The sequence below is a fragment of the Rhopilema esculentum genome, chromosome 20 (genome assembly GCF_057945365.1).
Source record: "Rhopilema esculentum isolate cy_ngs chromosome 20, ASM5794536v1, whole genome shotgun sequence".
NCBI classification, from domain to species: Eukaryota; Metazoa; Cnidaria; class Scyphozoa; order Rhizostomeae; family Rhizostomatidae; genus Rhopilema; species Rhopilema esculentum.
The window spans coordinates 3,455,808-3,483,531 of NC_142834.1; the positions used below are offsets into that span (position 1 = coordinate 3,455,808).

A 27,724-nucleotide genomic window follows, 5' to 3' on the forward strand; every position below is an offset into this window, starting at 1 on the left:
TTACATATTTGTTATACAGACAACCATTGATCAATAACAACGTACCTAAATATAAAATCCAGTCAAGGGCTAAATTTCATTTCGCTCCTTTGAAGACAAGGGCTATTTAGATCCGACCATGACAATATAAGGTAAAAAATCTACATTCGGCCATTGACCTTTCATTTTCCACGGTTCTAGTTTCAAATAAGGCTGTAAAATAATCTACCTAACAGAACAGATGCAGCATTTGTTTAAAGGATCAATTTCAAAGATTTCACAATTTCGAAATCCAATTGTGATTTTCACACATATTCATAAAGTGCCGTAATTCATAACCTTTGCATCTTACAAACCGTAAATCCTCGAATTGCTCCCCCCCCCTCGAAAAAGCCCCCACCCTAGAACTACAACTGTCAATAAGCCCCCCTTGAATTAGTCCCAACTGCTAGCGTAAATTATCAAATTGGACCCCTCGATTTGATGATTTTTGCAATTTGCTTTACCATCACAACAAATTCATACTTTAGGTGGTAATTAACTACATGCTCATAAAGAAATTCCTACTAAAATAAGCGAGGTCTTTCAATAATGCCTTCTTAATGCCTAAAATAATTTTATAAGCCCTCCCTTCGTATAAGCCCCCCCTCGAATAAGCCCCCATCCAAAAATATAAAAAATGAATAAGCCCCCAGGGGGCTAATTCGAGGATTTACGGTACACATTTGATACCCTTTGGTTTCCTTTACGGAGGAGCCCTTGCCTTCCCATCATGCCCTAAAAGGCCTATGATGTTAGAAAAATGGCTTCCAAAGTTTTTTCGTGGAATCGGGAACGAGAGAGAAATCAAGTAGGGAATAATTCAGTGCATTAAAAGCTGTAAAGGCAAATGAAGATGGTCCAATACATCCAAAAGGTATGTCTAGTAAAGAATATGTATTATATTATAAAGTTTCTTGTGCTCATCATACCTAGGCCTAAATGTTTACTATTAAATTTATCCATCTTTCAGATGCCAACCAAAGTTTCTTGAAATGAAACATTTTTGAAAGAGAAATATATTTTTTTATTAGAATCTTAATCGCGAAATAGTAGATCACCCCACTTGGAGGATCGTTCAAGGGTATAGGGAAAATACGATAAGTATTGAGAGAGAGCCGGGGAACTTATCCAAAATTAAAAAGGAAAGATTTTATCTGGGGGCCAAAGAACATTCATTCAGTAGTTTTTCATTACTTTTACATCCTCTTCTTAAAATTTTTGTTCGTATACCATTGCTAGAAAAGTGCATTTTCTTTTTACTTTTGCTTTTTATCAAAAGGGGTGGAAAAATTTCGAAATTCACTGAAGGAAAAGACCCCACAAAGCCGCAGCCTGGCCCGATGGGGTAGGGGTGGCAAACTTCCCAGGCCTGTTGCATAGAGACGTTTCAGTAACTTTTCTTTTCAAGTTTTTTGAGCGTCAGACACCATCTTATGTCCTAAATGGATAATAAGAGACCCGAATAAAAAATTTTCCTAACGTTTGAATGAAATTGTCATCGCAACCCTATGAACACAACAACAAACTTCATTAAAAATTTAGCAAAAAATCTTGGTCTGGCAAACACCTAGTATAAAATCACCTTCCCACCATCCACTCCTTTTTGCACTTACTCTTTTCCCCTCTATTTGAAAATTAAGGTATCATTACCCGTCATCTTTGCAACTCCTTCTCTAAAATTCGTTGCTAAAAATGCGATTTTTTGTTATTTTAGAGACTTTTTTATTGTGCCCCTTCCCTTAAGTTTTTTATAAAATTTGTTCGGTTTAAAACGTTTCTATCATCAACTCGTCTTTGCGCTTTCTCCTTTTCTTTCTATTTCTTGAATTTAAGGTATCATTACCCGTCATCTTTGCAACTCCTTCTCTAAAATTCGTTGCTAAAAATGCGATTTTTTGTTATTTTAGAGACTTTTTTATTGTGCCCCTTCCCTTAAGTTTTTTATAAAATTTGTTCGGTTTAAAACGTTTCTATCATCAACTCGTCTTTGCGCTTTCTCCTTTTCTTTCTATTTCTTGAATTTAAGGTATCATTACCCGTCATCTTTGCAACTCCTTCTCTAAAATTCGTTGCTAAAAATGCGATTTTTTGTTATTTTAGAGACTTTTTTTATTGTGCCCCTTTCCTTTTGTTTTTTTTTAAAATTTGTTCAGTTTACAACGTTCCTATCATAATCTCGTCTCTCCACTTTCTCCTTTTTTTCTATTTCTTCAATTTAAGGTATCATTACTCGTCATCTTTGCAACTCATTCTCTAAAATTCGTTGCTAAAAATACGATTTTTGTTATTTTAAAGACTTTTTTTATTGTGCCCCTTCCCTGTAGTTTTTTATAAAATTTGTTCAGTTTCCAACGTTCCTATCATCAACTCGTCTTTGCATTTTCTCCTTTTTTCTATTTCTTTAATTTAAGGTATCATTACTCGTCATCTTTGCAACTCATTCTCTAAAATTCGTTGCTAAAAATACGATTTTTGTTATTTTAGAGACTTTTTTTATTGTGCCCCTTCCCTTAAGTTTTTTTTTTAAAATTTGTTCAGTTTACAACGTTCCTATCATAATTTCGTCTCTCCACTTTTTCCTTTTTTTTCTACTTCTTGAATTTAAGGTATCATTACCCGTCATAATTGCAACTCTTTCTCTAAAATTTGTTGCTAAAAATACGATTTTTGTTATTTTAAAGACTTTTTTTATTGTGCCCCTTCCCTTAAGCTTTTTTTAAAATTTGTTCAGTTTACAACATTCCTATCATCATCACGTCTCTCCACTTTCTCCTTTTTTTCTATTTCTTCAATTTAGGTATCATTACCCGTCATAATTGCAACTCATTCTCTAAAATTTGTTGCTAAAAATACGATTTTTGTTATTTTAGAGACTTTTTTTATTATGCCCCTTCCCTTAAGTTTTATTTAAAATTTCTCCAGTTTACAACATTCCTATCATCATCACGTCTTTGCACTTTCTCCTTTTTTTCTATTTCTTCAATTTAGGTATCATTACTCGTCATAATTGCAACTCATTCTCTAAAATTCGTTGCTAAAAATACGATTTTTGTTATTTTAGAGACTTTTTTTATTATGCCCCTTCCATTAAGTTTTATTTAAAATTTGTCCAGTTTACAACGTTCCTTTCATCATCACGTCTTTGCACTTTCTCCTTTTTTTTCTATTTCTTCAATTTAAGGTATCATTACTCGTCATCATTGCAACTCTTTCTCTAAAATTTGTTGCTAAAAATACGATTTTTGTTTTTTTAAAGACTTTTTTTATTACGCCCCTTCCCTTAAGTTTTTTATAAAATTTGTTCAGTTTACAACATTCCTATCATCATCACGTCTTTGCACTTTCTCCTTTTTTTTCTATTTCTTCAATTTAAGGTATCATTACCCGTCATCATTGCAACTCATTCTCTAAAATTCGTTGCTAAAAATACGATTTTTGTTATTTTAAAGACTTTTTTATTGTGCCCCTTCCCTTAAGTTTTTTTTAAAATTTGTTCAGTTTACAACGTTCCTATCATCATCACGTATCTCCACTTTCTCCTTTTTTTCTACTTCTTGAATTAAAGGTATCATTACCCGTCATCATTGCAAATCATTCTCTAAAATTTGTTGCTAAAAATACGATTTTTGTTATTTTAAAGACTTTTTTTATTGTGCCCCTTCCCTTAAGCTTTTTTTAAAATTTGTTCAGTTTACAACGTTCCTATCATCATCACGTCTCTCCACTTTCTCCTTTTTTTTCTACTTTTTGAATTTAAGGTATCATTACCCGTCATCATTGCATCTCATTCTCTAAAATTTGTTGCTAAAAACACGATTTTTGTTATTTTAAAGACTTTTTTATTGTGCCCCTTCCCTTAAGTTTTTTTTAAAATTTGTTCAGTTTACAACGTTCCTATCATCATCACGTCTCTCCACTTTCTCCTTTTTTTTCTACTTCTTGAATTAAAGGTATCATTACCCGTCATCATTGCAAATCATTCTCTAAAATTTGTTGCTAAAAATACGATTTTTGTTATTTTAAAGACTTTTTTTATTGTGCCCCTTCCCTTAAGCTTTTTTTAAAATTTTTTCAGTTTACAACGTTCCTATCATCATCACGTCTCTCCACTTTCTCCTTTTTTTTCTACTTTTTGAATTTAAGGTATCATTACCCGTCATCATTGCATCTCATTCTCTAAAATTTGTTGCTAAAAATACGATTTTTATTATTTTAAAGACTTTTTTTATTGTGCCCCTTCCCTTAAGCTTTTTTTAAAATTTGTTCAGTTTACAACGTTCCTATCATCATCACGTCTCTCCACTTTCTCCTTTTTTTTCTACTTTTTGAATTTAAGGTATCATTACCCGTCAACATTGCATCTCATTCTCTAAAATTTGTTGCTAAAAATACGATTTTTGTTATTTTAAAGACTTTTTTTATTGTGCCCCTTTCCTTAAGCTTTTTTTAAAATTTGTTCAGTTTACAACGTTCCTATCATCAACTCGTCTTTGCACTTTCTCCTTTTTTTTCTATTTCTTAAATTTAAGGTATCATTACTCGTCATCTCTGCATCTCATCCTCTAAAATTCGTTCCTAAACATTCATTTTTTGTTATTTTAGAGCTATTTTTTATTTCTGCCCCTTCCCTCAATTTTTTCATAAAATTTGTTCAGTTTACAACGTTCCTATCATCAACTCGTCTTTGCACTTTCTCCTTTTTTTTCTATTTCTTAAATTTAAGGTATCATTACTCGTCATCTTTGCAACTCCTTCTCTAAAGTTCGTTCCTAAACATTGATTTTTTGTTATTTTAGAGCTATTTTTTATTTCTGCCCCTTCCCTCAGTTTTTTTTATAAAATTTGTTCAGTTTACAACGTTTCTATCATCATCTCGTTTTTGCACTTTCTCCTTTTTTTTCTATTTCTTAAATTTAAGGTATCATTACTCGTCATCTCTGCATCTCATCCTCTAAAATTCGTTCCTAAACATTGAATTTTTGTTATTTTAGAGCCTTTTTTTTGTGCCTCTTCCCTCAAGTTTTTTATAAGATGGTTCAATTTAAAACGTTCCTATCATCAACTCGTCTTTGCACTTTCTCCTTTTTTTTCTATTTCGTAAATTTAAGGTATCATTACTCGTCATCTCTGCATCTCATCCTCTAAAATTCGTTCCTAAACATTGATTTTTTGTTATTTTAGAGCTATTTTTTATTTCTGCCCCTTCCCTCAATTTTTTTATAAAATTTGTTCAGTTTACAACGTTCCTATCATCAACTCGTCTTTGCACTTTCTCCTTTTTTTCTATTTCTTAAAGTTAAGGTATCATTACTCGTCATCTCTGCATCTCATCCTCTAAAATTCGTTCCTAAACATTGATTTTTTGTTATTTTAGAGCTATTTTTTATTTCTGCCCCTTCCCTCAATTTTTTTATAAAATTTGTTCAGTTTACAACGTTCCTATCATCAACTCGTCTTTGCACTTTCTCCTTTTTTTTCTATTTCTTAAATTTAAGGTATCATTACTCGTCATCTCTGCATCTCAATCTCTAAAATTCGTTCTTAAACATTGATTTTTTGTTATTTTAGAGCTATTTTTTATTTCTGCCCCTTCCCTCAATTTTTTTATAAAATTTGTTCAGTTTACAACGTTTCTATCATCATCTCGTTTTTGCACTTTCTCCTTTTTTTTCTATTTCTTAAATTTAAGGTATCATTACTCGTCATCTCTGCATCTCATCCTCTAAAATTCGTTCCTAAACATTGATTTTTTGTTATTTTAGAGCTATTTTTTACTTCTGCCCCTTCCCTCAATTTTTTTATAAAATTTGTTCAGTTTACAACGATCCTATCATCAACTCGTCTTTGCACTTTCTCCTTTTTTTTCTATTTCTTTAATTTAAGGTATCATTACTCGTCATCTTTGCAACTCCTTCTCTAAAGTTCGTTCCTAAACATTGATTTTTTGTTATTTTAGAGCTATTTTTTATTTCTGCCTCTTCCCTCAATTTTTTTATAAAATTTGTTCAGTTTACAACGTTCCTATCATCAACTCGTCTTTGCACTTTCTCCTTTTTTTCTATTTCTTAAATTAAAGGTATCATTACTCGTCATCTCTGCATCTCATCCTCTAAAATTCTTCCCTAAACATTGTTTTTTTGTTGTTTTAGAGGCTTTTTTTTGTGCCTCTTCCCTCAAGTTTTTTATAAGATGGTTCAATTTAAAACGTTCCTATCATCAACTCGTCTTTGCACTTTCTCCTTTTTTTTCTATTTCGTAAATTTAAGGTATCATTACTCGTCATCTCTGCATCTCATCCTCTAAAATTCGTTCCTAAACATTGATTTTTTGTTATTTTAGAGCTATTTTTTATTTCTGCCCCTTCCCTCAATTTTTTTATAAAATTTGTTCAGTTTACAACGTTCCTATCATCAACTCGTCTTTGCACTTTCTCCTTTTTTTCTATTTCTTAAAGTTAAGGTATCATTACTCGTCATCTCTGCATCTCATCCTCTAAAATTCGTTCCTAAACATTGATTTTTTGTTATTTTAGAGCTATTTTTTATTTCTGCCCCTTCCCTCAATTTTTTTATAAAATTTGTTCAGTCTACAACGTTCCTATCATCAACTCGTCTTTGCACTTTCTCCTTTTTTTTCTATTTCTTAAATTTAAGGTATCATTACTCGTCATCTCTGCATCTCATCCTCTAAAATTCGTTCCTAAACATTGATTTTTTGTTATTTTAGAGCTATTTTTTATTTCTGCCCCTTCCCTCAATTTTTTTATAAAATTTGTTCAGTCTACAACGTTCCTATCATCAACTCGTCTTTGCACTTTCTCCTTTTTTTTCTATTTCTTAAATTTAAGGTATCATTACTCGTCATCTCTGCATCTCATCCTCTAAAATTCGTTCCTAAACATTGATTTTTTGTTATTTTAGAGCTATTTTTTATTTCTGCCCCTTCCCTCAATTTTTTTATAAAATTTGTTCAGTCTACAACGTTCCTATCATCAACTCGTCTTTGCACTTTCTCCTTTTTTTTCTATTTCTTTAATTTAAGGTATCATTACTCGTCATCTTTGCAACTCCTTCTCTAAAGTTCGTTCCTAAACATTGATTTTTTGTTATTTTAGAGCTATTTTTTATTTCTGCCTCTACCCTCAATTTTTTTATAAAATTTGTTCAGTTTAAAACGTTCCTATCATCAACTCGTCTTTGCACTTTCTCCTTTTTTTCTATTTCTTAAATTAAAGGTATCATTATTCGTCTTCTTTGCATCTCATCCTCTAAAATTCTTCCCTAAACATTGTTTTTTTGTTGTTTTAGAGGCTTTTTTATTGTGCCCCTTCCCTTAAGTTTTTTATAAGATGGTTCAGTTTAAAACGTTCCTATTATCAACTCGTCTTTGCACTTTCTCCTTTTTTTCTATTTCTTTAATTTAAGGTATCATTACTCGTCATCTCTGCATCTCATCCTCTAAAATTCTTCCCTAAACATTGTTTTGTTGTTGTTTTAGAGCCTTTTTTATTGTGCCCCTTCCCTGAAGTTTTTTATAAGATGGTTCAGTTTAAAACGTTCCTATTATCAACTCGTCTTTGCACTTTCTCCTTTTTCTCTATTTCTTTAATTTAAGGTATCATTACTCGTCATCTCTGCATCTCATCCTCTAAAATTCTTCCCTAAACATTGTTTTGTTGTTGTTTTAGAGCCTTTTTTATTGTGCCCCTTCCCTTAAGTTTTTTATAAGATGGTTCAGTTTAAAACGTTCCTATCATCAACTCGTCTTTGCACTTTCTCCTTTTTTTCTATTTCTTTAATTTAAGGTATCATTACTCGTCATCTTTGCAACTCCTTCTCTAAAGTTCGTTCCTAAACATTGATTTTTTGTTATTTTAGAGCTATTTTTTATTTCTGCCTCTACCCTCAATTTTTTTATAAAATTTGTTCAGTTTACAACGTTCCTATCATCAACTCGTCTTTGCACTTTCTCCTTTTTTTCTATTTCTTAAATTAAAGGTATCATTACTCGTCATCTCTGCATCTCAACCTCTAAAATTCTTCCCTAAACATTGTTTTTTTGTTGTTTTAGAGGCTTTTTTATTGTGCCCCTTCCCTTAAGTTTTTTATAAGATGGTTCAGTTTAAAACGTTCCTATTATCAACTCGTCTTTGCACTTTCTCCTTTTTTTCTATTTCTTTAATTTAAGGTATCATTACTCGTCATCTCTGCATCTCATCCTCTAAAATTCTTCCCTAAACATTGTTTTGTTGTTGTTTTAGAGCCTTTTTTATTGTGCCCCTTCCCTGAAGTTTTTTATAAGATGGTTCAGTTTAAAACGTTCCTATTATCAACTCGTCTTTGCACTTTCTCCTTTTTCTCTATTTCTTTAATTTAAGGTATCATTACTCGTCATCTCTGCATCTCATCCTCTAAAGTTCTTCCCTAAACATTGTTTTGTTGTTGTTTTAGAGCCTTTTTTATTGTGCCCCTTCCCTTAAGTTTTTTATAAGATGGTTCAGTTTAAAACGTTCCTATCATCAACTCGTCTTCGCACTTTCTCCTTTTTTTCTATTTCTTAAATTAAAGGTATCATTACTCGTCATCTCTGCATCTCATCCTTTAAAATTCTTCCCTAAACATTGTTTTGTTGTTGTTTTAGAGCCTTTTTTATTGTGCCCCTTCCCTGAAGTTTTTTATAAGATGGTTCAGTTTAAAACGTTCCTATCATCAACTCGTCTTTGCACTTTCTCCTTTTTTTCTATTTCTTAAATTAAAGGTATCATTACTCGTCATCTCTGCATCTCATCCTTTAAAATTCTTCCCTAAACATTGTTTTGTTGTTGTTTTAGAGCCTTTTTTATTGTGCCCCTTCCCTGAAGTTTTTTATAAGATGGTTCAGTTTAAAATGTTCCTATTATCAACTCGTCTTTGCACTTTCTCCTTTTTTTCTATTTCTTAAATTAAAGGTATCATTACTCGTCATCTCTGCATCTCATCCTCTAAAATTCTCCCCTAAACATTGTTTTTTTGTTGTTTTAGAGGCTTTTTTATTGTGCCCCTTCCCTGAAGTTTTTTATAAGATGGTTCAGTTTAAAACGTTCCTATTATCAACTCGTCTTTGCACTTTCTCCTTTTTTTTCTATTTCTTAAATTTAAGGTATCATTACTCGTCATCTCTGCATCTCATCCTCTAAAATTCGTTCCTAAACATTCATTTTTTGTTATTTTAGAGCTATTTTTTATTTCTGCCCCTTCCCTCAATTTTTTCATAAAATTTGTTCAGTTTACAACGTTCCTATTATCAACTCGTCTTTGCACTTTCTCCTTTTTTTTCTATTTCTTAAATTAAAGGTATCATTACTCGTCATCTTTGCATCTCATCCTCTAAAATTCGTTCCTAAACATTGATTTTTTGTTATTTTAGAGCCTTTTTTATTGTGCCCCTTCCCTTAAGTTTTTTATAAGATGGTTCAGTTTAAAACGTTCCTATCATCAACTGGTCTTTGCACTTTCTCCTTTTTTTCTATTTCTTAAATTAAAGGTATCATTACTCGTCATCTCTGCATCTCATCCTCTAAAATTCTTCCCTAAACATTGTTTTTTTGTTGTTTTAGAGCCTTTTTTATTGTGCCCCTTCCCTGAAGTTTTTTATAAGATGGTTCAGTTTAAAACGTTCCTATTATCAACTCGTCTTTGCACTTTCTCCTTTTTTTCTATTTCTTTAATTTAAGGTATCATTACTCGTCATCTCTGCATCTCATCCTCTAAAATTCTTCCCTAAACATTGTTTTGTTGTTGTTTTAGAGCCTTTTTTATTGTGCCCCTTCCCTGAAGTTTTTTATAAGATGGTTCAGTTTAAAACGTTCCTATCATCAACTCGTCTTTGCACTTTCTCCTTTTTTTCTATTTCTTAAATTAAAGGTATCATTACTCGTCATCTCTGCATATCATCCTCTAAAATTCTTCCCTAAACATTGTTTTGTTGTTGTTTTAGAGCCTTTTTTATTGTGCCCCTTCCCTGAAGTTTTTTATAAGATGGTTCAGTTTAAAACGTTCCTATTATCAACTCGTCTTTGCACTTTCTCCTTTTTTTCTATTTCTTAAATTAAAGGTATCATTACTCGTCATCTCTGCATATCATCCTCTAAAATTCTTCCCTAAACATTGTTTTGTTGTTGTTTTAGAGCCTTTTTTATTGTGCCCCTTCCCTGAAGTTTTTTATAAGATGGTTCAGTTTAAAACGTTCCTATTATCAACTCGTCTTTGCACTTTCTCCTTTTTTTCTATTTCTTTAATTTAAGGTATCATTACTCGTCATCTCTGCATCTCATCCTCTAAAATTCTTCCCTAAACATTGTTTTGTTGTTGTTTTAGAGCCTTTTTTATTGTGCCCCTTCCCTGAAGTTTTTTATAAGATGGTTCAGTTTAAAACGTTCCTATCATCAACTCGTCTTTGCACTTTCTCCTTTTTTTCTATTTCTTAAATTAAAGGTATCATTACTCGTCATCTCTGCATCTCATCCTTTAAAATTCTTCCCTAAACATTGTTTTGTTGTTGTTTTAGAGCCTTTTTTATTGTGCCCCTTCCCTGAAGTTTTTTATAAGATGGTTCAGTTTAAAACGTTCCTATCATCAACTCGTCTTTGCACTTTCTCCTTTTTTTCTATTTCTTAAATTAAAGGTATCATTACTCGTCATCTCTGCATATCATCCTCTAAAATTCTTCCCTAAACATTGTTTTGTTGTTGTTTTAGAGCCTTTTTTATTGTGCCCCTTCCCTGAAGTTTTTTATAAGATGGTTCAGTTTAAAACGTTCCTATTATCAACTCGTCTTTGCACTTTCTCCTTTTTTTCTATTTCTTAAATTAAAGATATCATTACTCGTCATCTCTGCATCTCATCCTCTAAAATTCTTCCCTAAACATTGTTTTGTTGTTGTTTTAGAGCCTTTTTTATTGTGCCCCTTCCCTTAAGTTTTTTATACGATGGTTCAGTTTAAAACGTTCCTATTATCAACTCGTCTTTGCACTTTCTCCTTTTTTTCTATTTCTTAAATTAAAGGTATCATTACTCGTCATCTCTGCATCTCATCCTCTAAAATTCTTCCCCAAATATTGTTTTTTTGTTATTTTAGAGCTATTTTTTATTGTGCCTTTTCCCTCAAGTTTTTTTTAAGATGGTTCAGTTTAAAACGTTCCTATTATCAACTCGTCTTTGCACTTTCTCCTTTTTTTCTATTTCTTAAATTTAAAGATATCATTACTCGTCATCTCTGCATCTCATCCTCTAAAATTCTTCCCTAAACATTGTTTTTTTGTTGTTTTAGAGCCTTTTTTATTGTGCCCCTTCCCTGAAGTTTTTTATAAGATGGTTCAGTTTAAAACGTTCCTATCATCAACTCGTCTTTGCACTTTCTCCTTTTCTTTCTATTTCTTAAATTTAAGGTATCATTACTCGTCATCTCTGCATCTCATCCTCTAAAATTCTTCCCTAAACATTGTTTATTTGTTGTTTTAGAGGCTTTTTTATTGTGCCCCTTCCCTTAAGTTTTTTATAAGATGGTTCAGTTTAAAACGTTCCTATTATCAACTCGTCTTTGCACTTTCTCCTTTTTTTCTATTTCTTTAATTTAAGGTATCATTACTCGTCATCTCTGCATCTCATCCTCTAAAATTCTTCCCTAAACATTGTTTTGTTGTTGTTTTAGAGCCTTTTTTATTGTGCCCCTTCCCTGAAGTTTTTTATAAGATGGTTCAGTTTAAAACGTACCTATTATCAACTCGTCTTTGCACTTTCTCCTTTTTTTCTATTTCTTAAATTAAAGGTATCATTACTCGTCATCTCTGCATCTCATCCTCTAAAATTCGTTCCTAAACATTGATTTTTTGTTATTTTAGAGCCTTTTTTGTTGTGCCCCTTCCCTTAAGTTTTTTATAAGATGGTTCAGTTTAAAACGTTCCTATTATCAACTCGTCTTTGCACTTTCTCCTTTTTTTCTATTTCTTAAATTAAAGGTATCATTACTCGTCATCTCTGCATCTCATCCTCTAAAATTCGTTCCTAAACATTGATTTTTTGTTATTTTAGAGCCTTTTTTGTTGTGCCCCTTCCCTTAAGTTTTTTATAAGATGGTTCAGTTTAAAACGTTCCTATCATCAACTCGTCTTTGCACTTTCTCCTTTTTTTCTATTTCTTAAATTAAAGGTATCATTACTCGTCATCTCTGCATCTCATCCTTTAAAATTCTTCCCTAAACATTGTTTTGTTGTTGTTTTAGAGCCTTTTTTATTGTGTCCCTTCCCTGAAGTTTTTTATAAGATGGTTCAGTTTAAAACGTTCCTATCATCAACTCGTCTTTGCACTTTCTCCTTTTTTTCTATTTCTTAAATTAAAGGTATCATTACTCGTCATCTCTGCATCTCATCCTTTAAAATTCTTCCCTAAACATTGTTTTGTTGTTGTTTTAGAGCCTTTTTTATTGTGCCCCTTCCCTGAAGTTTTTTATAAGATGGTTCAGTTTAAAACGTTCCTATCATCAACTCGTCTTTGCACTTTCTCCTTTTTTTCTATTTCTTAAATTAAAGGTATCATTACTCGTCATCTCTGCATCTCATCCTTTAAAATTCTTCCCTAAACATTGTTTTGTTGTTGTTTTAGAGCCTTTTTTATTGTGCCCCTTCCCTGAAGTTTTTTATAAGATGGTTCAGTTTAAAATGTTCCTATTATCAACTCGTCTTTGCACTTTCTCCTTTTTTTCTATTTCTTAAATTAAAGGTATCATTACTCGTCATCTCTAGATCTCATCCTCTAAAATTCTTCCCTAAACATTGTTTTTTTGTTGTTTTAGAGGCTTTTTTATTGTGCCCCTTCCCTGAAGTTTTTTATAAGATGGTTCAGTTTAAAACGTTCCTATTATCAACTCGTCTTTGCACTTTCTCCTTTTTTTCTATTTCTTTAATTTAAGGTATCATTACTCGTCATCTCTGCATCTCATCCTCTAAAATTCTTCCCTAAACATTGTTTTGTTGTTGTTTTAGAGCCTTTTTTATTGTGCCCCTTCCCTGAAGTTTTTTATAAGATGGTTCAGTTTAAAACGTTCCTATCATCAACTCGTCTTTGCACTTTCTCCTTTTTTTCTATTTCTTAAATTAAAGGTATCATTACTCGTCATCTCTGCATCTCATCCTCTAAAATTCGTTCCTAAACATTGATTTTTTGTTATTTTAGAGCCTTTTTTATTGTGCCCCTTCCCTTAAGTTTTTTATAAGATGGTTCAGTTTAAAACGTTCCTATCATCAACTGGTCTTTGCACTTTCTCCTTTTTTTCTATTTCTTAAATTAAAGGTATCATTACTCGTCATCTCTGCATCTCATCCTCTAAAATTCTTCCCCAAATATTGTTTTTTTGTTATTTTAGAGCTATTTTTTATTGTGCTTTTTCCCTCAAGTTTTTTTTAAGATGGTTCAGTTTAAAACGTTCCTATTATCAACTCGTCTTTGCACTTTCTCCTTTTTTTCTATTTCTTAAATTTAAAGATATCATTACTCGTCATCTCTGCATCTCATCCTCTAAAATTCTTCCCTAAACATTGTTTTTTTGTTGTTTTAGAGCCTTTTTTATTGTGCCCCTTCCCTGAAGTTTTTTATAAGATGGTTCAGTTTAAAACGTTCCTATCATCAACTCGTCTTTGCACTTTCTCCTTTTCTTTCTATTTCTTAAATTTAAGGTATCATTACTCGTCATCTCTGCATCTCATCCTCTAAAATTCTTCCCTAAACATTGTTTTTTTGTTATTTTAGAGCTATTTTTAATTATGCCTCTTCCCTCAAGTTTTTTTTAAGATGGTTCAGTTTAAAACGTTCCTATCATCAACTCGTCTTTGCACTTTCTCCTTTTCTTTCTTTTTTTTAAATTTAAGGTATGATTACTCGTCATCTCTGCATCTCATCCTCTAAAATTCTTCCCTAAACATTGTTTTGTTGTTGTTTTAGAGCCTTTTTTATTGTGCCCCTTCCCTGAAGTTTTTTATAAGATGGTTCAGTTTAAAACGTACCTATTATCAACTCGTCTTTGCACTTTCTCCTTTTTTTCTATTTCTTAAATTAAAGGTATCATTACTCGTCATCTCTGCATCTCATCCTCTAAAATTCGTTCCTAAACATTGATTTTTTGTTATTTTAGAGCCTTTTTTTATTGTGCCTCTTCCCTGAAGTTTTTTATAAGATGGTTCAGTTTAAAACGTTCCTATCATCAACTCGTCTCTGCCTTTTCTCCTTCTTTTCTTTTTTTTGAATTTAAGGTGTCATTATTCGTCTTCTTTGCAACTCATTCTCTAAAATTCGTTGTTAAACATACATTTTTTGTTATTTTAGAGCCTTTTTTATTGTGCCCCTTCCTTCAAGTTTTTTCTAAGATGGTTCAGTTTAAAACGTTACTATCATCAACTCGTCTCTGCACTTCTCCTTTTTTTCTATTTCTTGAATTTAAGATGTCCTTATACGTCTTCTTTGCAACTCATTCTCTAAAATTCGTTGCTAATTATACATTTTTTGTTATTTTAGAGCCTTTTTTCATTGTGCTCCTTCCCTTTAGTTTTTTATAATATAGTTTAGTTTATATCGTTCCTATCATCAACTTGTTTCTGCACTTTCTCCTTTTTATCTATTTCTTGAATTTAAGGTGTCATTTCTCGTCGTCTTTGCATCTTCTTCTCTAAAATTTGTTGCTAAATATACATTTGTTGTCATGTTAGAGCCTTTTTTCATTGTGCCCCTTCCTTCGCCGGTGTTCATTTTATAACTTTATTATTTAACACTTGTTTTTGCACTTTCTCTTTTCCTTTCTTTCTCTTGAATTTCTGATGTCATTTCCCGTTGTCTTCGCATTTAAATTTTCTAAAATTTGTAGCCTAATAGACGTATTTTATCAACTTAGAGACTTTTTTTGTTGTGCTCCTTATCTCGAAATTTTTTATAGGATTGTTCAGCTTATAGCATTCCTAACATCCACCCGTTTTTGCTCTATCTAGGATTTCGAAACTTTAATTGAAACGAGTTTTTAATTTCAGACCTTTTCGATAACGTTCTCGAGATCTCTTTTAATCATAAACTGTTTGTTCGGTTTCTTCGTTTCTTTAGGTCTTGCTTTAGCTCGTGACTTTGTTGTTTTGGACAAAATTTCAGAAACTTTCATTTTATTAAACCTTTATTGAAATATTTTTCAAATACCTTCAAATGTTATTTTTGTTAAAATCCTAGGGCTCACAAATTCCTCTTCAAAGCTCCATCAATATAGCCAGTTGATGCTTTGAACACCTAGAAATTGGATATGAATAGGATCTGGACTAAAAACTTCATGAAAACTTGTATGACTTTTGCAGGTATGTCGGTTCCCTTTCCTTCAAATTCCAAACTTACAAACCTAAATAGCGTGAATCCTTGTGCTTTTATTCTGAAGTGCAGAACTTCCTTAGGAAACTTTTTTATTTCCAAATTACTATTATATTTCAATAATATTTTTTCCTTGAGACATAAATTCTGTTCATATCTTACTATACGTTGCTTTTGAAGAAAAGTTTCTTCCTGTTGTAAGCTTTGTAAAAACATTTCTCTAAAATCCTTCTATAATTTTGTTTCCTTCCTCATAAAATTTTATTTCAAACTTACTGCTGGTGGCTCTGTTATGAAATTTCTCTAAAAAGCTCTTTATTTTTATTTCCTTGCGTTTCTCTAAAATCCATGGCTGTTTTTATTTTGTTGCCTTTCAATTTTTATTGCTACGTTGCTGAAAGGAGCTTTGCTTTAGAGTTTCTCTAAAATTCATGGCTGTTTTTATTTTGTTGCCTTTCAATTTTCATTGCTACGTTGCTGTAAGGAGCTTTGCTTTAGAGTTTCTCTAAAATCCATGGCTGTTTTTATTTTGTTGCCTTTCAATTTTTCTTCCTAAGTTGCTGTGGAGAGCTTTGCGTTAGAGTTTCTCTAAAATTCATGGCTGTTTTTATTTTGTTGCCTTTCAATTTTTATTGCTACGTTGCTGTAAGGAGCTTTGCTTTAGAGTTTCTCTAAAATTCATGGCTGTTTTTATTTTGTTGCCTTTCAATTTTTCTTCCTAAGTTGCTGTGGAGAGCTTTGCGTTAGAGTTTCTCTAAAATTCATGGCTGTTTTTATTTTGTTGCCTTTCAATTTTTATTGCTACGTTGCTGTAAGGAGCTTTGCTTTAGAGTTTCTCTAAAATTCATGGCTGTTTTTATTTTGTTGCCTTTCAATTTTTCTTCCTAAGTTGCTGTGGAGAGCTTTGCGTTAGAGTTTCTCTAAAATTCATGGCTGTTTTTATTTTGTTGCCTTTCAATTTTTATTGCTACGTTGCTGTAAGGAGCTTTGCTTTAGAGTTTCTCTAAAATTCATGGCTGTTTTTATTTTGTTGCCTTTCAATTTTTATTGCTACGTTGCTGTAAGGAGCTTTGCTTTAGAGTTTCTCTAAAATTCATGGCTGTTTTTTTGTTGCCTTTCAATTTTTATTGCTACGTTGCTGTAGGGAGCTTTGCTTTAGAGTTTCTCTAAAATTCATGGCTGTTTTTATTTTGTTGCCTTTCAATTTTTCTTCCTAAGTTGCTGTGGAGAGCTTTGCGTTAGAGTTTCTCTAAAATCCATGGCTGTTTTTATTTTGTTGCCTTTCAATTTTTATTGCTACGTTGCTGTAAGGAGCTTTGCTTTAGAGTTTCTCTAAAATTCATGGCTGTTTTTATTTTGTTGCCTTTCAATTTTTATTGCTACGTTGCAGTAGGGAGCTTTGCTTTAGAGTTTCTCTAAAATTCATGGCTGTTTTTATTTTGTTGCCTTTCAATTTTTATTGCTACGTTGCTGTAAGGAGCTTTGCTTTAGAGTTTCTCTAAAATTCATGGCTGTTTTTATTTTGTTGCCTTTCAATTTTTATTGCTACGTTGCTGTAAGGAGCTTTGCTTTAGAGTTTCTCTAAAATTCATGGCTGTTTTTATTTTGTTGCCTTTCAATTTTTCTTCCTAAGTTGCTGTGGAGAGCTTTGCGTTAGAGTTTCTCTAAAATCCATGGCTGTTTTTATTTTGTTGCCTTTCAATTTTTATTGCTACGTTGCTGTAAGGAGCTTTGCTTTAGAGTTTCTCTAAAATTCATGGCTGTTTTTATTTTGTTGCCTTTCAATTTTTCTTCCTAAGTTGCTGTGGAGAGCTTTGCGTTAGAGTTTCTCTAAAATTCATGGCTGTTTTTATTTGTTGCCTTTCAAATTTTCTTCCTAAGTTGCTGTGGAGAGCTTTGCGTTAGAGTTTCTCTAAAATTCATGGCTGTTTTTATTTTGTTGCCTTTCAATTTTTCTTCCTAAGTTGCTGTGGAGAGCTTTGCGTTAGAGTTTCTCTAAAATTCATGGCTGTTTTTATTTGTTGCCTTTCAAATTTTCTTCCTAAGTTGCTGTGGAGAGCTTTGCGTTAGAGTTTCTCTAAAATTCATGGCTGTTTTTATTTTGTTGCCTTTCAATTTTTCTTCCTAAGTTGCTGTGGAGAGCTTTGCGTTAGAGTTTCTCTAAAATTCATGGCTGTTTTTATTTGTTGCCTTTCAAATTTTCTTCCTAAGTTGCTGTGGAGAGCTTTGCGTTAGAGTTTCTCTAAAATTCATGGCTGTTTTTATTTGTTGCCTTTCAAATTTTCTTCCTAAGTTGCTGTGGAGAGCTTTGCGTTAGAGTTTCTCTAAAATTCATGGCTGTTTTTATTTTGTTGCCTTTCAATTTTTCTTCCTAAGTTGCTGTGGAGAGCTTTGCGTTAGAGTTTCTCTAAAATTCATGGCTGTTTTTATTTGTTGCCTTTCAAATTTTCTTCCTAAGTTGCTGTGGAGAGCTTTGCTTTAGAGTTTCTCTAAAATTCATGGCTGTTTTTATTTTGTTGCCTTTCAATTTTTCTTCCTAAGTTGCTGTGGAGAGCTTTGCGTTAGAGTTTCTCTAAAATTCATGGCTGTTTTTATTTGTTGCCTTTCAAATTTTCTTCCTAAGTTGCTGTGGAGAGCTTTGCTTTAGAGTTTCTCTAAAATTCATGGCTGTTTTTATTTTGTTGCCTTTCAATTTTTCTTCCTAAGTTGCTGTGGAGAGCTTTGCGTTAGAGTTTCTCTAAAATTCATGGCTGTTTTTATTTTGTTGCCTTTCAATTTTTCTTCCTAAGTTGCTGTGGAGAGCTTTGCGTTAGAGTTTCTCTAAAATCCATGGCTGTTTTTTTGTTGCCTTTCAATTTTTATTGCTACGTTGCTGTAAGGAGCTTTGCTTTAGAGTTTCTCTAAAATTCATGGCTGTTTTTATTTTGTTGCCTTTCAATTTTTCTTCCTAAGTTGCTGTGGAGAGCTTTGCTTTAGAGTTTCTCTAAAATTCATGGCTGTTTTTATTTTGTTGCCTTTCAATTTTTATTGCTACGTTGCTGTAGGGAGCTTTCCTTTAGAGTTTCTCTAAAATCCATGGTTGTTTTTATTTTGTTGCCTTTCAATTTTGATGGCTAAGTTGCTGTAAGGAGCTTTGCTTTAGAGTTTCTCTAAAATCCATGGCTGTTTTTATTTTGTTGCCTTTCAATTTTTATTGCTACGTTGCTGTAAGGAGCTTTCCTTTAGAGTTTCTCTAAAATCCATGGCTGTTTTTATTTTGTTGCCTTTCAATTTTGATGGCTAAGTTGCTGTAAGGAGCTTTGCTTTAGAGTTTCTCTAAAATCCATGGCTGTTTTTATTTTGTTGCCTTTCAATTTTTATTGCTACGTTGCTGTAAGGAGCTTTGCTTTAGAGTTTCTCTAAAATCCATGGCTGTTTTTATTTTGTTGCCTTTCAATTTTTATTGCTACGTTGCTGTAAGGAGCTTTCCTTTAGAGTTTCTCTAAAATCCATGGCTGTTTTTATTTGTAGCCTTTCAATTTTTATTGCTAAGTTGCTGTAGGGAGCTTTGCTTTAGAGTTTCTCTAAAAATCATGGTTGTTTTTATTTTTTTGCCTTTCAATTTTTATTGCTACGTTGCTGTAGGGAGCTTTGCTTTAGAGTTTCTCTAAAATCCATTGCTGTTTTTATTTTGTTGCCTTTCAATTTTTATTGCTACGTTGCTGTAGGGAGCTTTCCTTTAGAGTTTCTCTAAAATCCATGGCTGTTTTTATTTTGTTGCCTTTCAATTTTGATGGCTAAGTTGCTGTAAGGAGCTTTGCTTTAGAGTTTCTCTAAAATCCATGGCTGTTTTTATTTTGTTGCCTTTCAATTTTTATTGCTACGTTGCTGTAAGGAGCTTTCCTTTAGAGTTTCTCTAAAATCCATGGCTGTTTTTATTTTGTTGCCTTTCAATTTTGATGGCTAAGTTGCTGTAAGGAGCTTTGCTTTAGAGTTTCTCTAAAATCCATGGCTGTTTTTATTTTGTTGCCTTTCAATTTTTATTGCTACGTTGCTGTAAGGAGCTTTGCTTTAGAGTTTCTCTAAAATCCATGGCTGTTTTTATTTTGTTGCCTTTCAATTTTTATTGCTACGTTGCTGTAAGGAGCTTTCCTTTAGAGTTTCTCTAAAATCCATGGCTGTTTTTATTTTGTTGCCTTTCAATTTTGATGGCTAAGTTGCTGTAAGGAGCTTTCCTTTAGAGTTTCTCTAAAATCCATGGCTGTTTTTATTTTGTTGCCTTTCAATTTTTATTGCTACGTTGCTGTAAGGAGCTTTCCTTTAGAGTTTCTCTAAAATCCATGGCTGTTTTTATTTTGTTGCCTTTCAATTTTGATGGCTAAGTTGCTGTAAGGAGCTTTGCTTTAGAGTTTCTCTAAAATCCATGGCTGTTTTTATTTTGTTGCCTTTCAATTTTTATTGCTACGTTGCTGTAAGGAGCTTTCCTTTAGAGTTTCTCTAAAATCCATGGCTGTTTTTATTTTGTTGCCTTTCAATTTTGATGGCTAAGTTGCTGTAAGGAGCTTTCCTTTAGAGTTTCTCTAAAATCCATGGCTGTTTTTTTTGTTGCCTTTCAATTTTTATTGCTACGTTGCTGTAAGGAGCTTTCCTTTAGAGTTTCTCTAAAATCCATGGCTGTTTTTATTTTGTTGCCTTTCAATTTTGATGGCTAAGTTGCTGTAAGGAGCTTTGCTTTAGAGTTTCTCTAAAATCCATGGCTGTTTTTATTTTGTTGCCTTTCAATTTTTATTGCTACGTTGCTGTAAGGAGCTTTCCTTTAGAGTTTCTCTAAAATCCATGGCTGTTTTTTTTTGTTGCCTTTCAATTTTTATTGCTACGTTGCTGTAGGGAGCTTTCCTTTAGAGTTTCTCTAAAATCCATGGCTGTTTTTATTTTGTTGCCTTTCAATTTTAATTGCTACGTTGCTGTAGGGAGCTTTCCTTTAGAGTTTCTCTAAAATCCATCGCTGTTTTTATTTTGTTGCCTTTCAATTTTTATTGCTACGTTGCTGTAGGGAGCTTTCCTTTAGAGTTTCTCTAAAATCCATGGCTGTTTTTATTTTGTTGCCTTTCAATTTTTATTGCTACGTTGCTGTAGGGAGCTTTCCTTTAGAGTTTCTCTAAAATCCATGGCTGTTTTTATTTTGTTGCCTTTCAATTTTTATTGCTACGTTGCTGTAGGGAGCTTTCCTTTAGAGTTTCTCTAAAATCCATGGCTGTTTTTATTTTGTTGCCTTTCAATTTTTATTGCTACGTTGCTGTAGGGAGCTTTCCTTTAGAGTTTCTCTAAAATCCATGGCTGTTTTTATTTTGTTGCCTTTCAATTTTTATTGCTACGTTGCTGTAGGGAGCTTTCCTTTAGAGTTTCTCTAAAATTCATGGCTGTTTTTATTTTGTTGCCTTTCAATTTTTATTGCTACGTTGCTGTAGGGAGCTTTCCTTTAGAGTTTCTCTAAAATCCATGGCTGTTTTTATTTTGTTGCCTTTCAATTTTTATTGCTTCGTTGCTGTAGGGAGCTTTCCTTTAGAGTTTCTCTAAAATCCATGGCTGTTTTTATTTTGTTGCCTTTCAATTTTTATTGCTACGTTGCTGTAGGGAGCTTTCCTTTAGAGTTTCTCTAAAATCCATGGCTGTTTTTATTTTGTTGCCTTTCAATTTTTATTGCTTCGTTGCTGTAGGGAGCTTTCCTTTAGAGTTTCTCTAAAATCCATGGCTGTTTTTATTTTGTTGCCTTTCAATTTTTATTGCTACGTTGCTGTAGGGAGCTTTCCTTTAGAGTTTCTCTAAAATCCATGGTTGTTTTTATTTTGTTGCCTTTCAATTTTTATTGCTACGTTGCTGTAGGGAGCTTTTCTTTAGAGTTTCTCTAAAATCCATGGCTGTTTTTATTTTGTTGCCTTTCAATTTTTATTGCTTCGTTGCTGTAGGGAGCTTTCCTTTAGAGTTTCTCTAAAATCCATGGCTGTTTTTATTTTGTTGCCTTTCAATTTTTATTGCTACGTTGCTGTAGGGAGCTTTCCTTTAGAGTTTCTCTAAAATCCATGGCTGTTTTTATTTTGTTGCCTTTCAATTTTTATTGCTTCGTTGCTGTAGGGAGCTTTCCTTTAGAGTTTCTCTAAAATCCATGGCTGTTTTTATTTTGTTGCCTTTCAATTTTTATTGCTTCGTTGCTGTAGGGAGCTTTCCTTTAGAGTTTCTCTAAAATCCATGGCTGTTTTTATTTTGTTGCCTTTCAATTTTGATGGCTAAGTTGCTGTAAGGAGCTTTGCTTTAGAGTTTCTCTAAAATCCATGGCTGTTTTTATTTTGTTGCCTTTCAATTTTTATTGCTACGTTGCTGTAAGGAGCTTTCCTTTAGAGTTTCTCTAAAATCCATGGCTGTTTTTTTTTGTTGCCTTTCAATTTTTATTGCTACGTTGCTGTAAGGAGCTTTCCTTTAGAGTTTCTCTAAAATCCATGGCTGTTTTTATTTTGTTGCCTTTCAATTTTTATTGCTACGTTGCTGTAGGGAGCTTTCCTTTAGAGTTTCTCTAAAATTCATGGTTGTTTTTATTTTGTTGCCTTTCAATTTTTATTGCTACGTTGCTGTAGGGAGCTTTCCTTTAGAGTTTCTCTAAAATTCATGGTTGTTTTTATTTTGTTGCCTTTCAATTTTTATTGCTACGTTGCTGTAGGGAACTTTGCTTTAGAGTTTCTCTAAAATCCATGGCTGTTTTTTTTTGTTGCCTTTCAATTTTTATTGCTACGTTGCTGTAGGGAGCTTTCCTTTAGAGTTTCTCTAAAATCCATGGCTGTTTTTATTTTGTTGCCTTTCAATTTTTATTGCTACGTTGCTGTAGGGAGCTTTCCTTTAGAGTTTCTCTAAAATTCATGGTTGTTTTTATTTTGTTGCCTTTCAATTTTTATTGCTACGTTGCTGTAGGGAGCTTTCCTTTAGAGTTTCTCTAAAATCCATGGCTGTTTTTATTTTGTTGCCTTTCAATTTTTATTGCTACGTTGCTGTAGGGAGCTTTCCTTTAGAGTTTCTCTAAAATTCATGGTTGTTTTTATTTTGTTGCCTTTCAATTTTTATTGCTACGTTGCTGTAGGGAGCTTTCCTTTAGAGTTTCTCTAAAATTCATGGTTGTTTTTATTTTGTTGCCTTTCAATTTTTATTGCTACGTTGCTGTAGGGAGCTTTCCTTTAGAGTTTCTCTAAAATCCATGGCTGTTTTTATTTTGTTGCCTTTCAATTTTTATTGCTACGTTGCTGTAGGGAGCTTTCCTTTAGAGTTTCTCTAAAATTCATGGTTGTTTTTATTTTGTTGCCTTTCAATTTTTATTGCTTCGTTGCTGTAGGGAGCTTTCCTTTAGAGTTTCTCTAAAATCCATGGCTGTTTTTATTTTGTTGCCTTTCAATTTTTATTGCTACGTTGCTGTAGGGAGCTTTCCTTTAGAGTTTCTCTAAAATCCATGGCTGTTTTTATTTTGTTGCCTTTCAATTTTTATTGCTTCGTTGCTGTAGGGAGCTTTCCTTTAGAGTTTCTCTAAAATCCATGGCTGTTTTTATTTTGTTGCCTTTCAATTTTTATTGCTTCGTTGCTGTAGGGAGCTTTCCTTTAGAGTTTCTCTAAAATCCATGGCTGTTTTTATTTTGTTGCCTTTCAATTTTTATTGCTACGTTGCTGTAGGGAGCTTTCCTTTAGAGTTTCTCTAAAATCCATGGCTGTTTTTATTTTGTTGCCTTTCAATTTTTATTGCTTCGTTGCTGTAGGGAGCTTTCCTTTAGAGTTTCTCTAAAATCCATGGCTGTTTTTATTTTGTTGCCTTTCAATTTTTATTGCTACGTTGCTGTAGGGAGCTTTCCTTTAGAGTTTCTCTAAAATCCATGGTTGTTTTTATTTTGTTGCCTTTCAATTTTTATTGCTACGTTGCTGTAGGGAGCTTTTCTTTAGAGTTTCTCTAAAATCCATGGCTGTTTTTATTTTGTTGCCTTTCAATTTTTATTGCTTCGTTGCTGTAGGGAGCTTTCCTTTAGAGTTTCTCTAAAATCCATGGCTGTTTTTATTTTGTTGCCTTTCAATTTTTATTGCTACGTTGCTGTAGGGAGCTTTCCTTTAGAGTTTCTCTAAAATCCATGGCTGTTTTTATTTTGTTGCCTTTCAATTTTTATTGCTTCGTTGCTGTAGGGAGCTTTCCTTTAGAGTTTCTCTAAAATCCATGGCTGTTTTTATTTTGTTGCCTTTCAATTTTTATTGCTTCGTTGCTGTAGGGAGCTTTCCTTTAGAGTTTCTCTAAAATCCATGGCTGTTTTTATTTTGTTGCCTTTCAATTTTTATTGCTACGTTGCTGTAGGGAGCTTTCCTTTAGAGTTTCTCTAAAATCCATGGCTGTTTTTATTTTGTTGCCTTTCAATTTTTATTGCTACGTTGCTGTAAGGAGCTTTGCTTTAGAGTTTCTCTAAAATCCATGGCTGTTTTTATTTTGTTGCCTTTCAATTTTTATTGCTACGTTGCTGTAGGGAGCTTTCCTTTAGAGTTTCTCTAAAATCCATGGCTGTTTTTATTTTGTTGCCTTTCAATTTTTATTGCTACGTTGCTGTAGGGAGCTTTGCTTTAGAGTTTCTCTAAAATCCATGGCTGTTTTTATTTTGTTGCCTTTCAAATTATATTGCTCCGTTGCTGTAGGGAGCTTTGCTTTCGAGTTTCTCTAAAATCCATGGTTGTTTTTTTCTTGACTTTCAATTTCGATGGCTACGTTGCTGTAAGGAGCTTTGCTTTAGAGTTTCTCTAAAATCGATGGTTGTTCTTATTTCATTTCTTTTTAAATTTTATTGCTACGTTGCTGTAAGGAGCTTTGCTTTAGAGTTTCTCTAAAATCGATGGTTGTTCTTATTTCATTTCTTTTTAAATTTTATTGCTACCTTACTGTAGGATTTTTTGCTTTAGAGTTTCTTAAAAAACTTCTTTTGTTTGTTTCAATTAGGTTTATATGAATTTTTTTTCTTTAGCACCCTGTTGGAGCGTATCAAAAAGTTTCTCCAAAATCTTTATTAACTTCTACTTTCTTGCGTATTGATTTGGTTGAAAAAATTCATAATCTAATCCTAGTCATTAATCGTTGTTGTCTCTTATTATTGGTTGATTGCTATTTTCATCTAGTTTTCCAGGCTTTTTGTGCCTTGATACCCTCAGATTACAAAAATGCAATAGGCAGTTGATTAAAAATATATATTTGCAGGGTATTAATCCAAAGATTTCATGATTTAATTCAATTTTTGCATGTATTTTTGTCACCACAATATAAGCTTCTCTGGGTGGGTTATTAAACGTTCCTAGAGAATATTCCAAATTCTCAAGCCTGCGAGTTGCTTTTTTTTGGTAAGTGGCCCTGCCCTCTTCCATGTCCCTTTTTGTGTAATAGAAAAAGCACCCCGAGATGTTTATCTTGAAACTCCAAATATTTATGTAATTTATTTCACTGAGGCTGCTCCCTGTTCACCACCTTCAAACAAAGGTATATCCACAGGACAATAGGTTCGGGAGATTGCGCGAGAACGCTACAAAATTATGCCTCTGTGGAATACAACAGATACAACTCTAATCCCGCACAACCAAACTGCCAATCACGCGCCCATACTCCTTTAAGGTCATTTTCGATCCACCAAAGTGCTCAATTTCGGGCATCAAAACTGATGCATCAAATAAACCTTTCATCGTAGAAAGACCATTGAGGTATCATTAGAGAAACTGACTTCTAAGCTCTTAATAATTATATATACAACCAATTAAAATGATCAAATGACAATGGCTAATATCAAGACTGCACAGAAAACCGAAAACAACGTTTTGGATCGAAAATCACTAGAGAGGCGAAACCAAATAGCCAATCACGTGCCAATACTCCTTTTAGGTCATTCTCGATCCACCAAAGTGCTCAATTCCTGACACAGTTTTCAAATGCTACATCAAAACTGATGCATCAAATAAACCTTTCATCGCAAAAAGACCATTGAGATATCACTAGAAAAACTTCCAAATGACTTCTAAGCTTTTTATTGAAGTTGCCAATTTTGATCGCGAAAAGCTTTTACTAAGGTTTTCGAACTTAGTTTTGCTTAAGACACAAAAAGCAAGCAGTCTCTGCAAGCCCCGCTGTTTAAAACAAACCATGGTCTTCATAACATCAAATTCAGAACAAAAAATGCTTGAAAATTGTTCTAAAGCGCTTCAAATATTCAATGGAAGAACTTTGTGCTTGGAGGGGCGCCTTTGAAGGGGACTCAGCCGCCTTGAACCTAGGTTTCGTAAAAGGACTTCCTTCTTTTGAAGCAATGGAATGCTGTAAGGGGCAAGCACCTCAAAAAAACCAACAACACAGTCACCCTTTAGAACCATGTACGACGGCACCTTTCTGTGTAGCTTTTAATTTTAAGGGATAAGACATTTCAGCTAAAAGTTACATTTTCATTAAATTTTCTAGGAGAAATTTTCGCTGTCGCAGACACCCAGTGGACACCGCAATAAAAGATGATGTCGATGCATTAGTAGAAAGAGGCAAACGCACATGAAGGAAAGGTTTACCACATGAACCAAGTCTCTATACAGAAATCCAATACAGACACTTTCCTTGTTTGTAATCGTTTAAAGATTTTGCAGCCACAAGAACGTTGCAGACAATTCCATTCCGTATGGCATGTAAACTTGATTTCTCACGCTCGGCCTTGTAACATCTCTTTGTAACATGTCCAGTCGCCTTTAGCTCCCGAATGGAATGCCCCCCTCGCCCTTAATGTGCCGCTTATGTACCGCCTAACTACCGAAATTGTTCGGCCTAACTGCGCAAAATTAAGTGGGGTAACTCTGAACGGAAAGCTGCAATTTGGAGCCATCTATTGTCGGGAAATGTACAAAGAAGTCTCTAAGTTAACCATAAACACACCCTCTTCGATCGCGTGGAACACAGGGCAATCGCGAGGCAAGCCTTGCTGGGGGGGGGGGGGGGGAGGTGTGGACAACAAATTTACCTGATTATTAAACAATTACCTGAAATTCTTAACATGCTGAAGCAAACCTCTGCAATACTTTTTGTCAATCTAACGGTGTGGCATATAATTCGCAATTTTCAATTTTATATGATTATAACAGACTTTTATAATAGTTTTGTCAAATCTGTATATCGGGACGGGCAAGGATATACCTACCCGAGCCCGCACCATGGTTGCCGCCGAGGGACTAGAAAATTTTCGATTTTTGATGCTTCCAGTTCCCTGGAAAATACATTTTTTTTACCAAATTTTACTAAAGCAATCCTCTTAATCTTATAAAAAATTCTTTTATTTTTACAAACAAATTGAGCAGCAGATAAAAACAACTGGTAAAATTTCCCCGTGGTTTGAAAAATTCCATGTTGTCAGTTACCTCTGAAGCCAGGTAACAAGCAGAACTGGTTGTCAATTTAGATCCCTCTTTCCAACCTAGCATGCCTTTTGAATGTTACAAAAAAACCTGGAGCTCATTATGAATTGCAGTTGACGCTTCTACCGAGGAACTTTAGGGGAAATGGACACATGGCACAATTTTACCTAAAGAGGGCATGGATTATTAAATTTTGTGCCAACAAGAAATCTTCAAATCTTCAAATCATTAGTTTGTTTACCTTCCTTCATATCAAGAAAAATCATATTTAACCAAAGGAGCAACTACCTTTGCTTATTCCTTTATTGATCTTAAGCATGACGGTCTCTGAAATTCCTAAAGCGTTGCTTCCACTGGGCGGACTTTACCTGAAATTTCCTATCCAGATGCTATTGAGGAGGTGTGACACCCTTCAGTCGCGACGCCCCTAGTAATATTGAACCCCTTTCCTACTTACAACCCTGCATCCTTAGTAAATGTATATTCTGAAGCTACTTAGCACCCTTATTGCCCTCTCAAACTCTCCTTTTTAAACAGTGAACGACAAGTGTCGTCTAACTACAGCGAAAAGATGCCCATCTCCATCGGGAGCATTCCCCATCATTGATACATTGTTTATGTTCTCCTTTTAGGTTCGGCCTTGTCGATTGCCACCCTCAACAAATTAAGAGAGTATTTTGAGATGAAGCTTTAGAAATTGTCTATTGAATTTCTTTTGTTTGAAGTGAGAATCTTTTGAATTGTTGGTTTTTAGGAAAGATAATTGATACTCGCTCATCCAAAAGGTTAAAGTAAACGTCCTTTTGTGGAATGGTAGCATGGATTGAGATAAACATTGCTTATTTTCTGTGTATTTTTCCTGTTTTGCGTTTAAAAGATATTTGATATTCCAGCCGGCCCGGCCCTCACCTCTCAGTGTT

The 27,724-nt window shown here is 33.3% G+C and overlaps 1 long non-coding RNA gene across 1 annotated transcript; it reads left to right on the forward strand.

Moving 5' to 3' along the window:
• The first annotated feature begins 757 nt into the window (after positions 1 to 757).
• Positions 758 to 27,508, forward strand: LOC148957820 (uncharacterized). The gene is made up of 3 exons (XR_016145115.1): positions 758 to 895; positions 15,261 to 15,382; positions 25,870 to 27,508. It is a non-coding gene; the product is annotated as an uncharacterized LOC148957820 (long non-coding RNA).
• Positions 27,509 to 27,724: the final 216 nt, after the last annotated feature.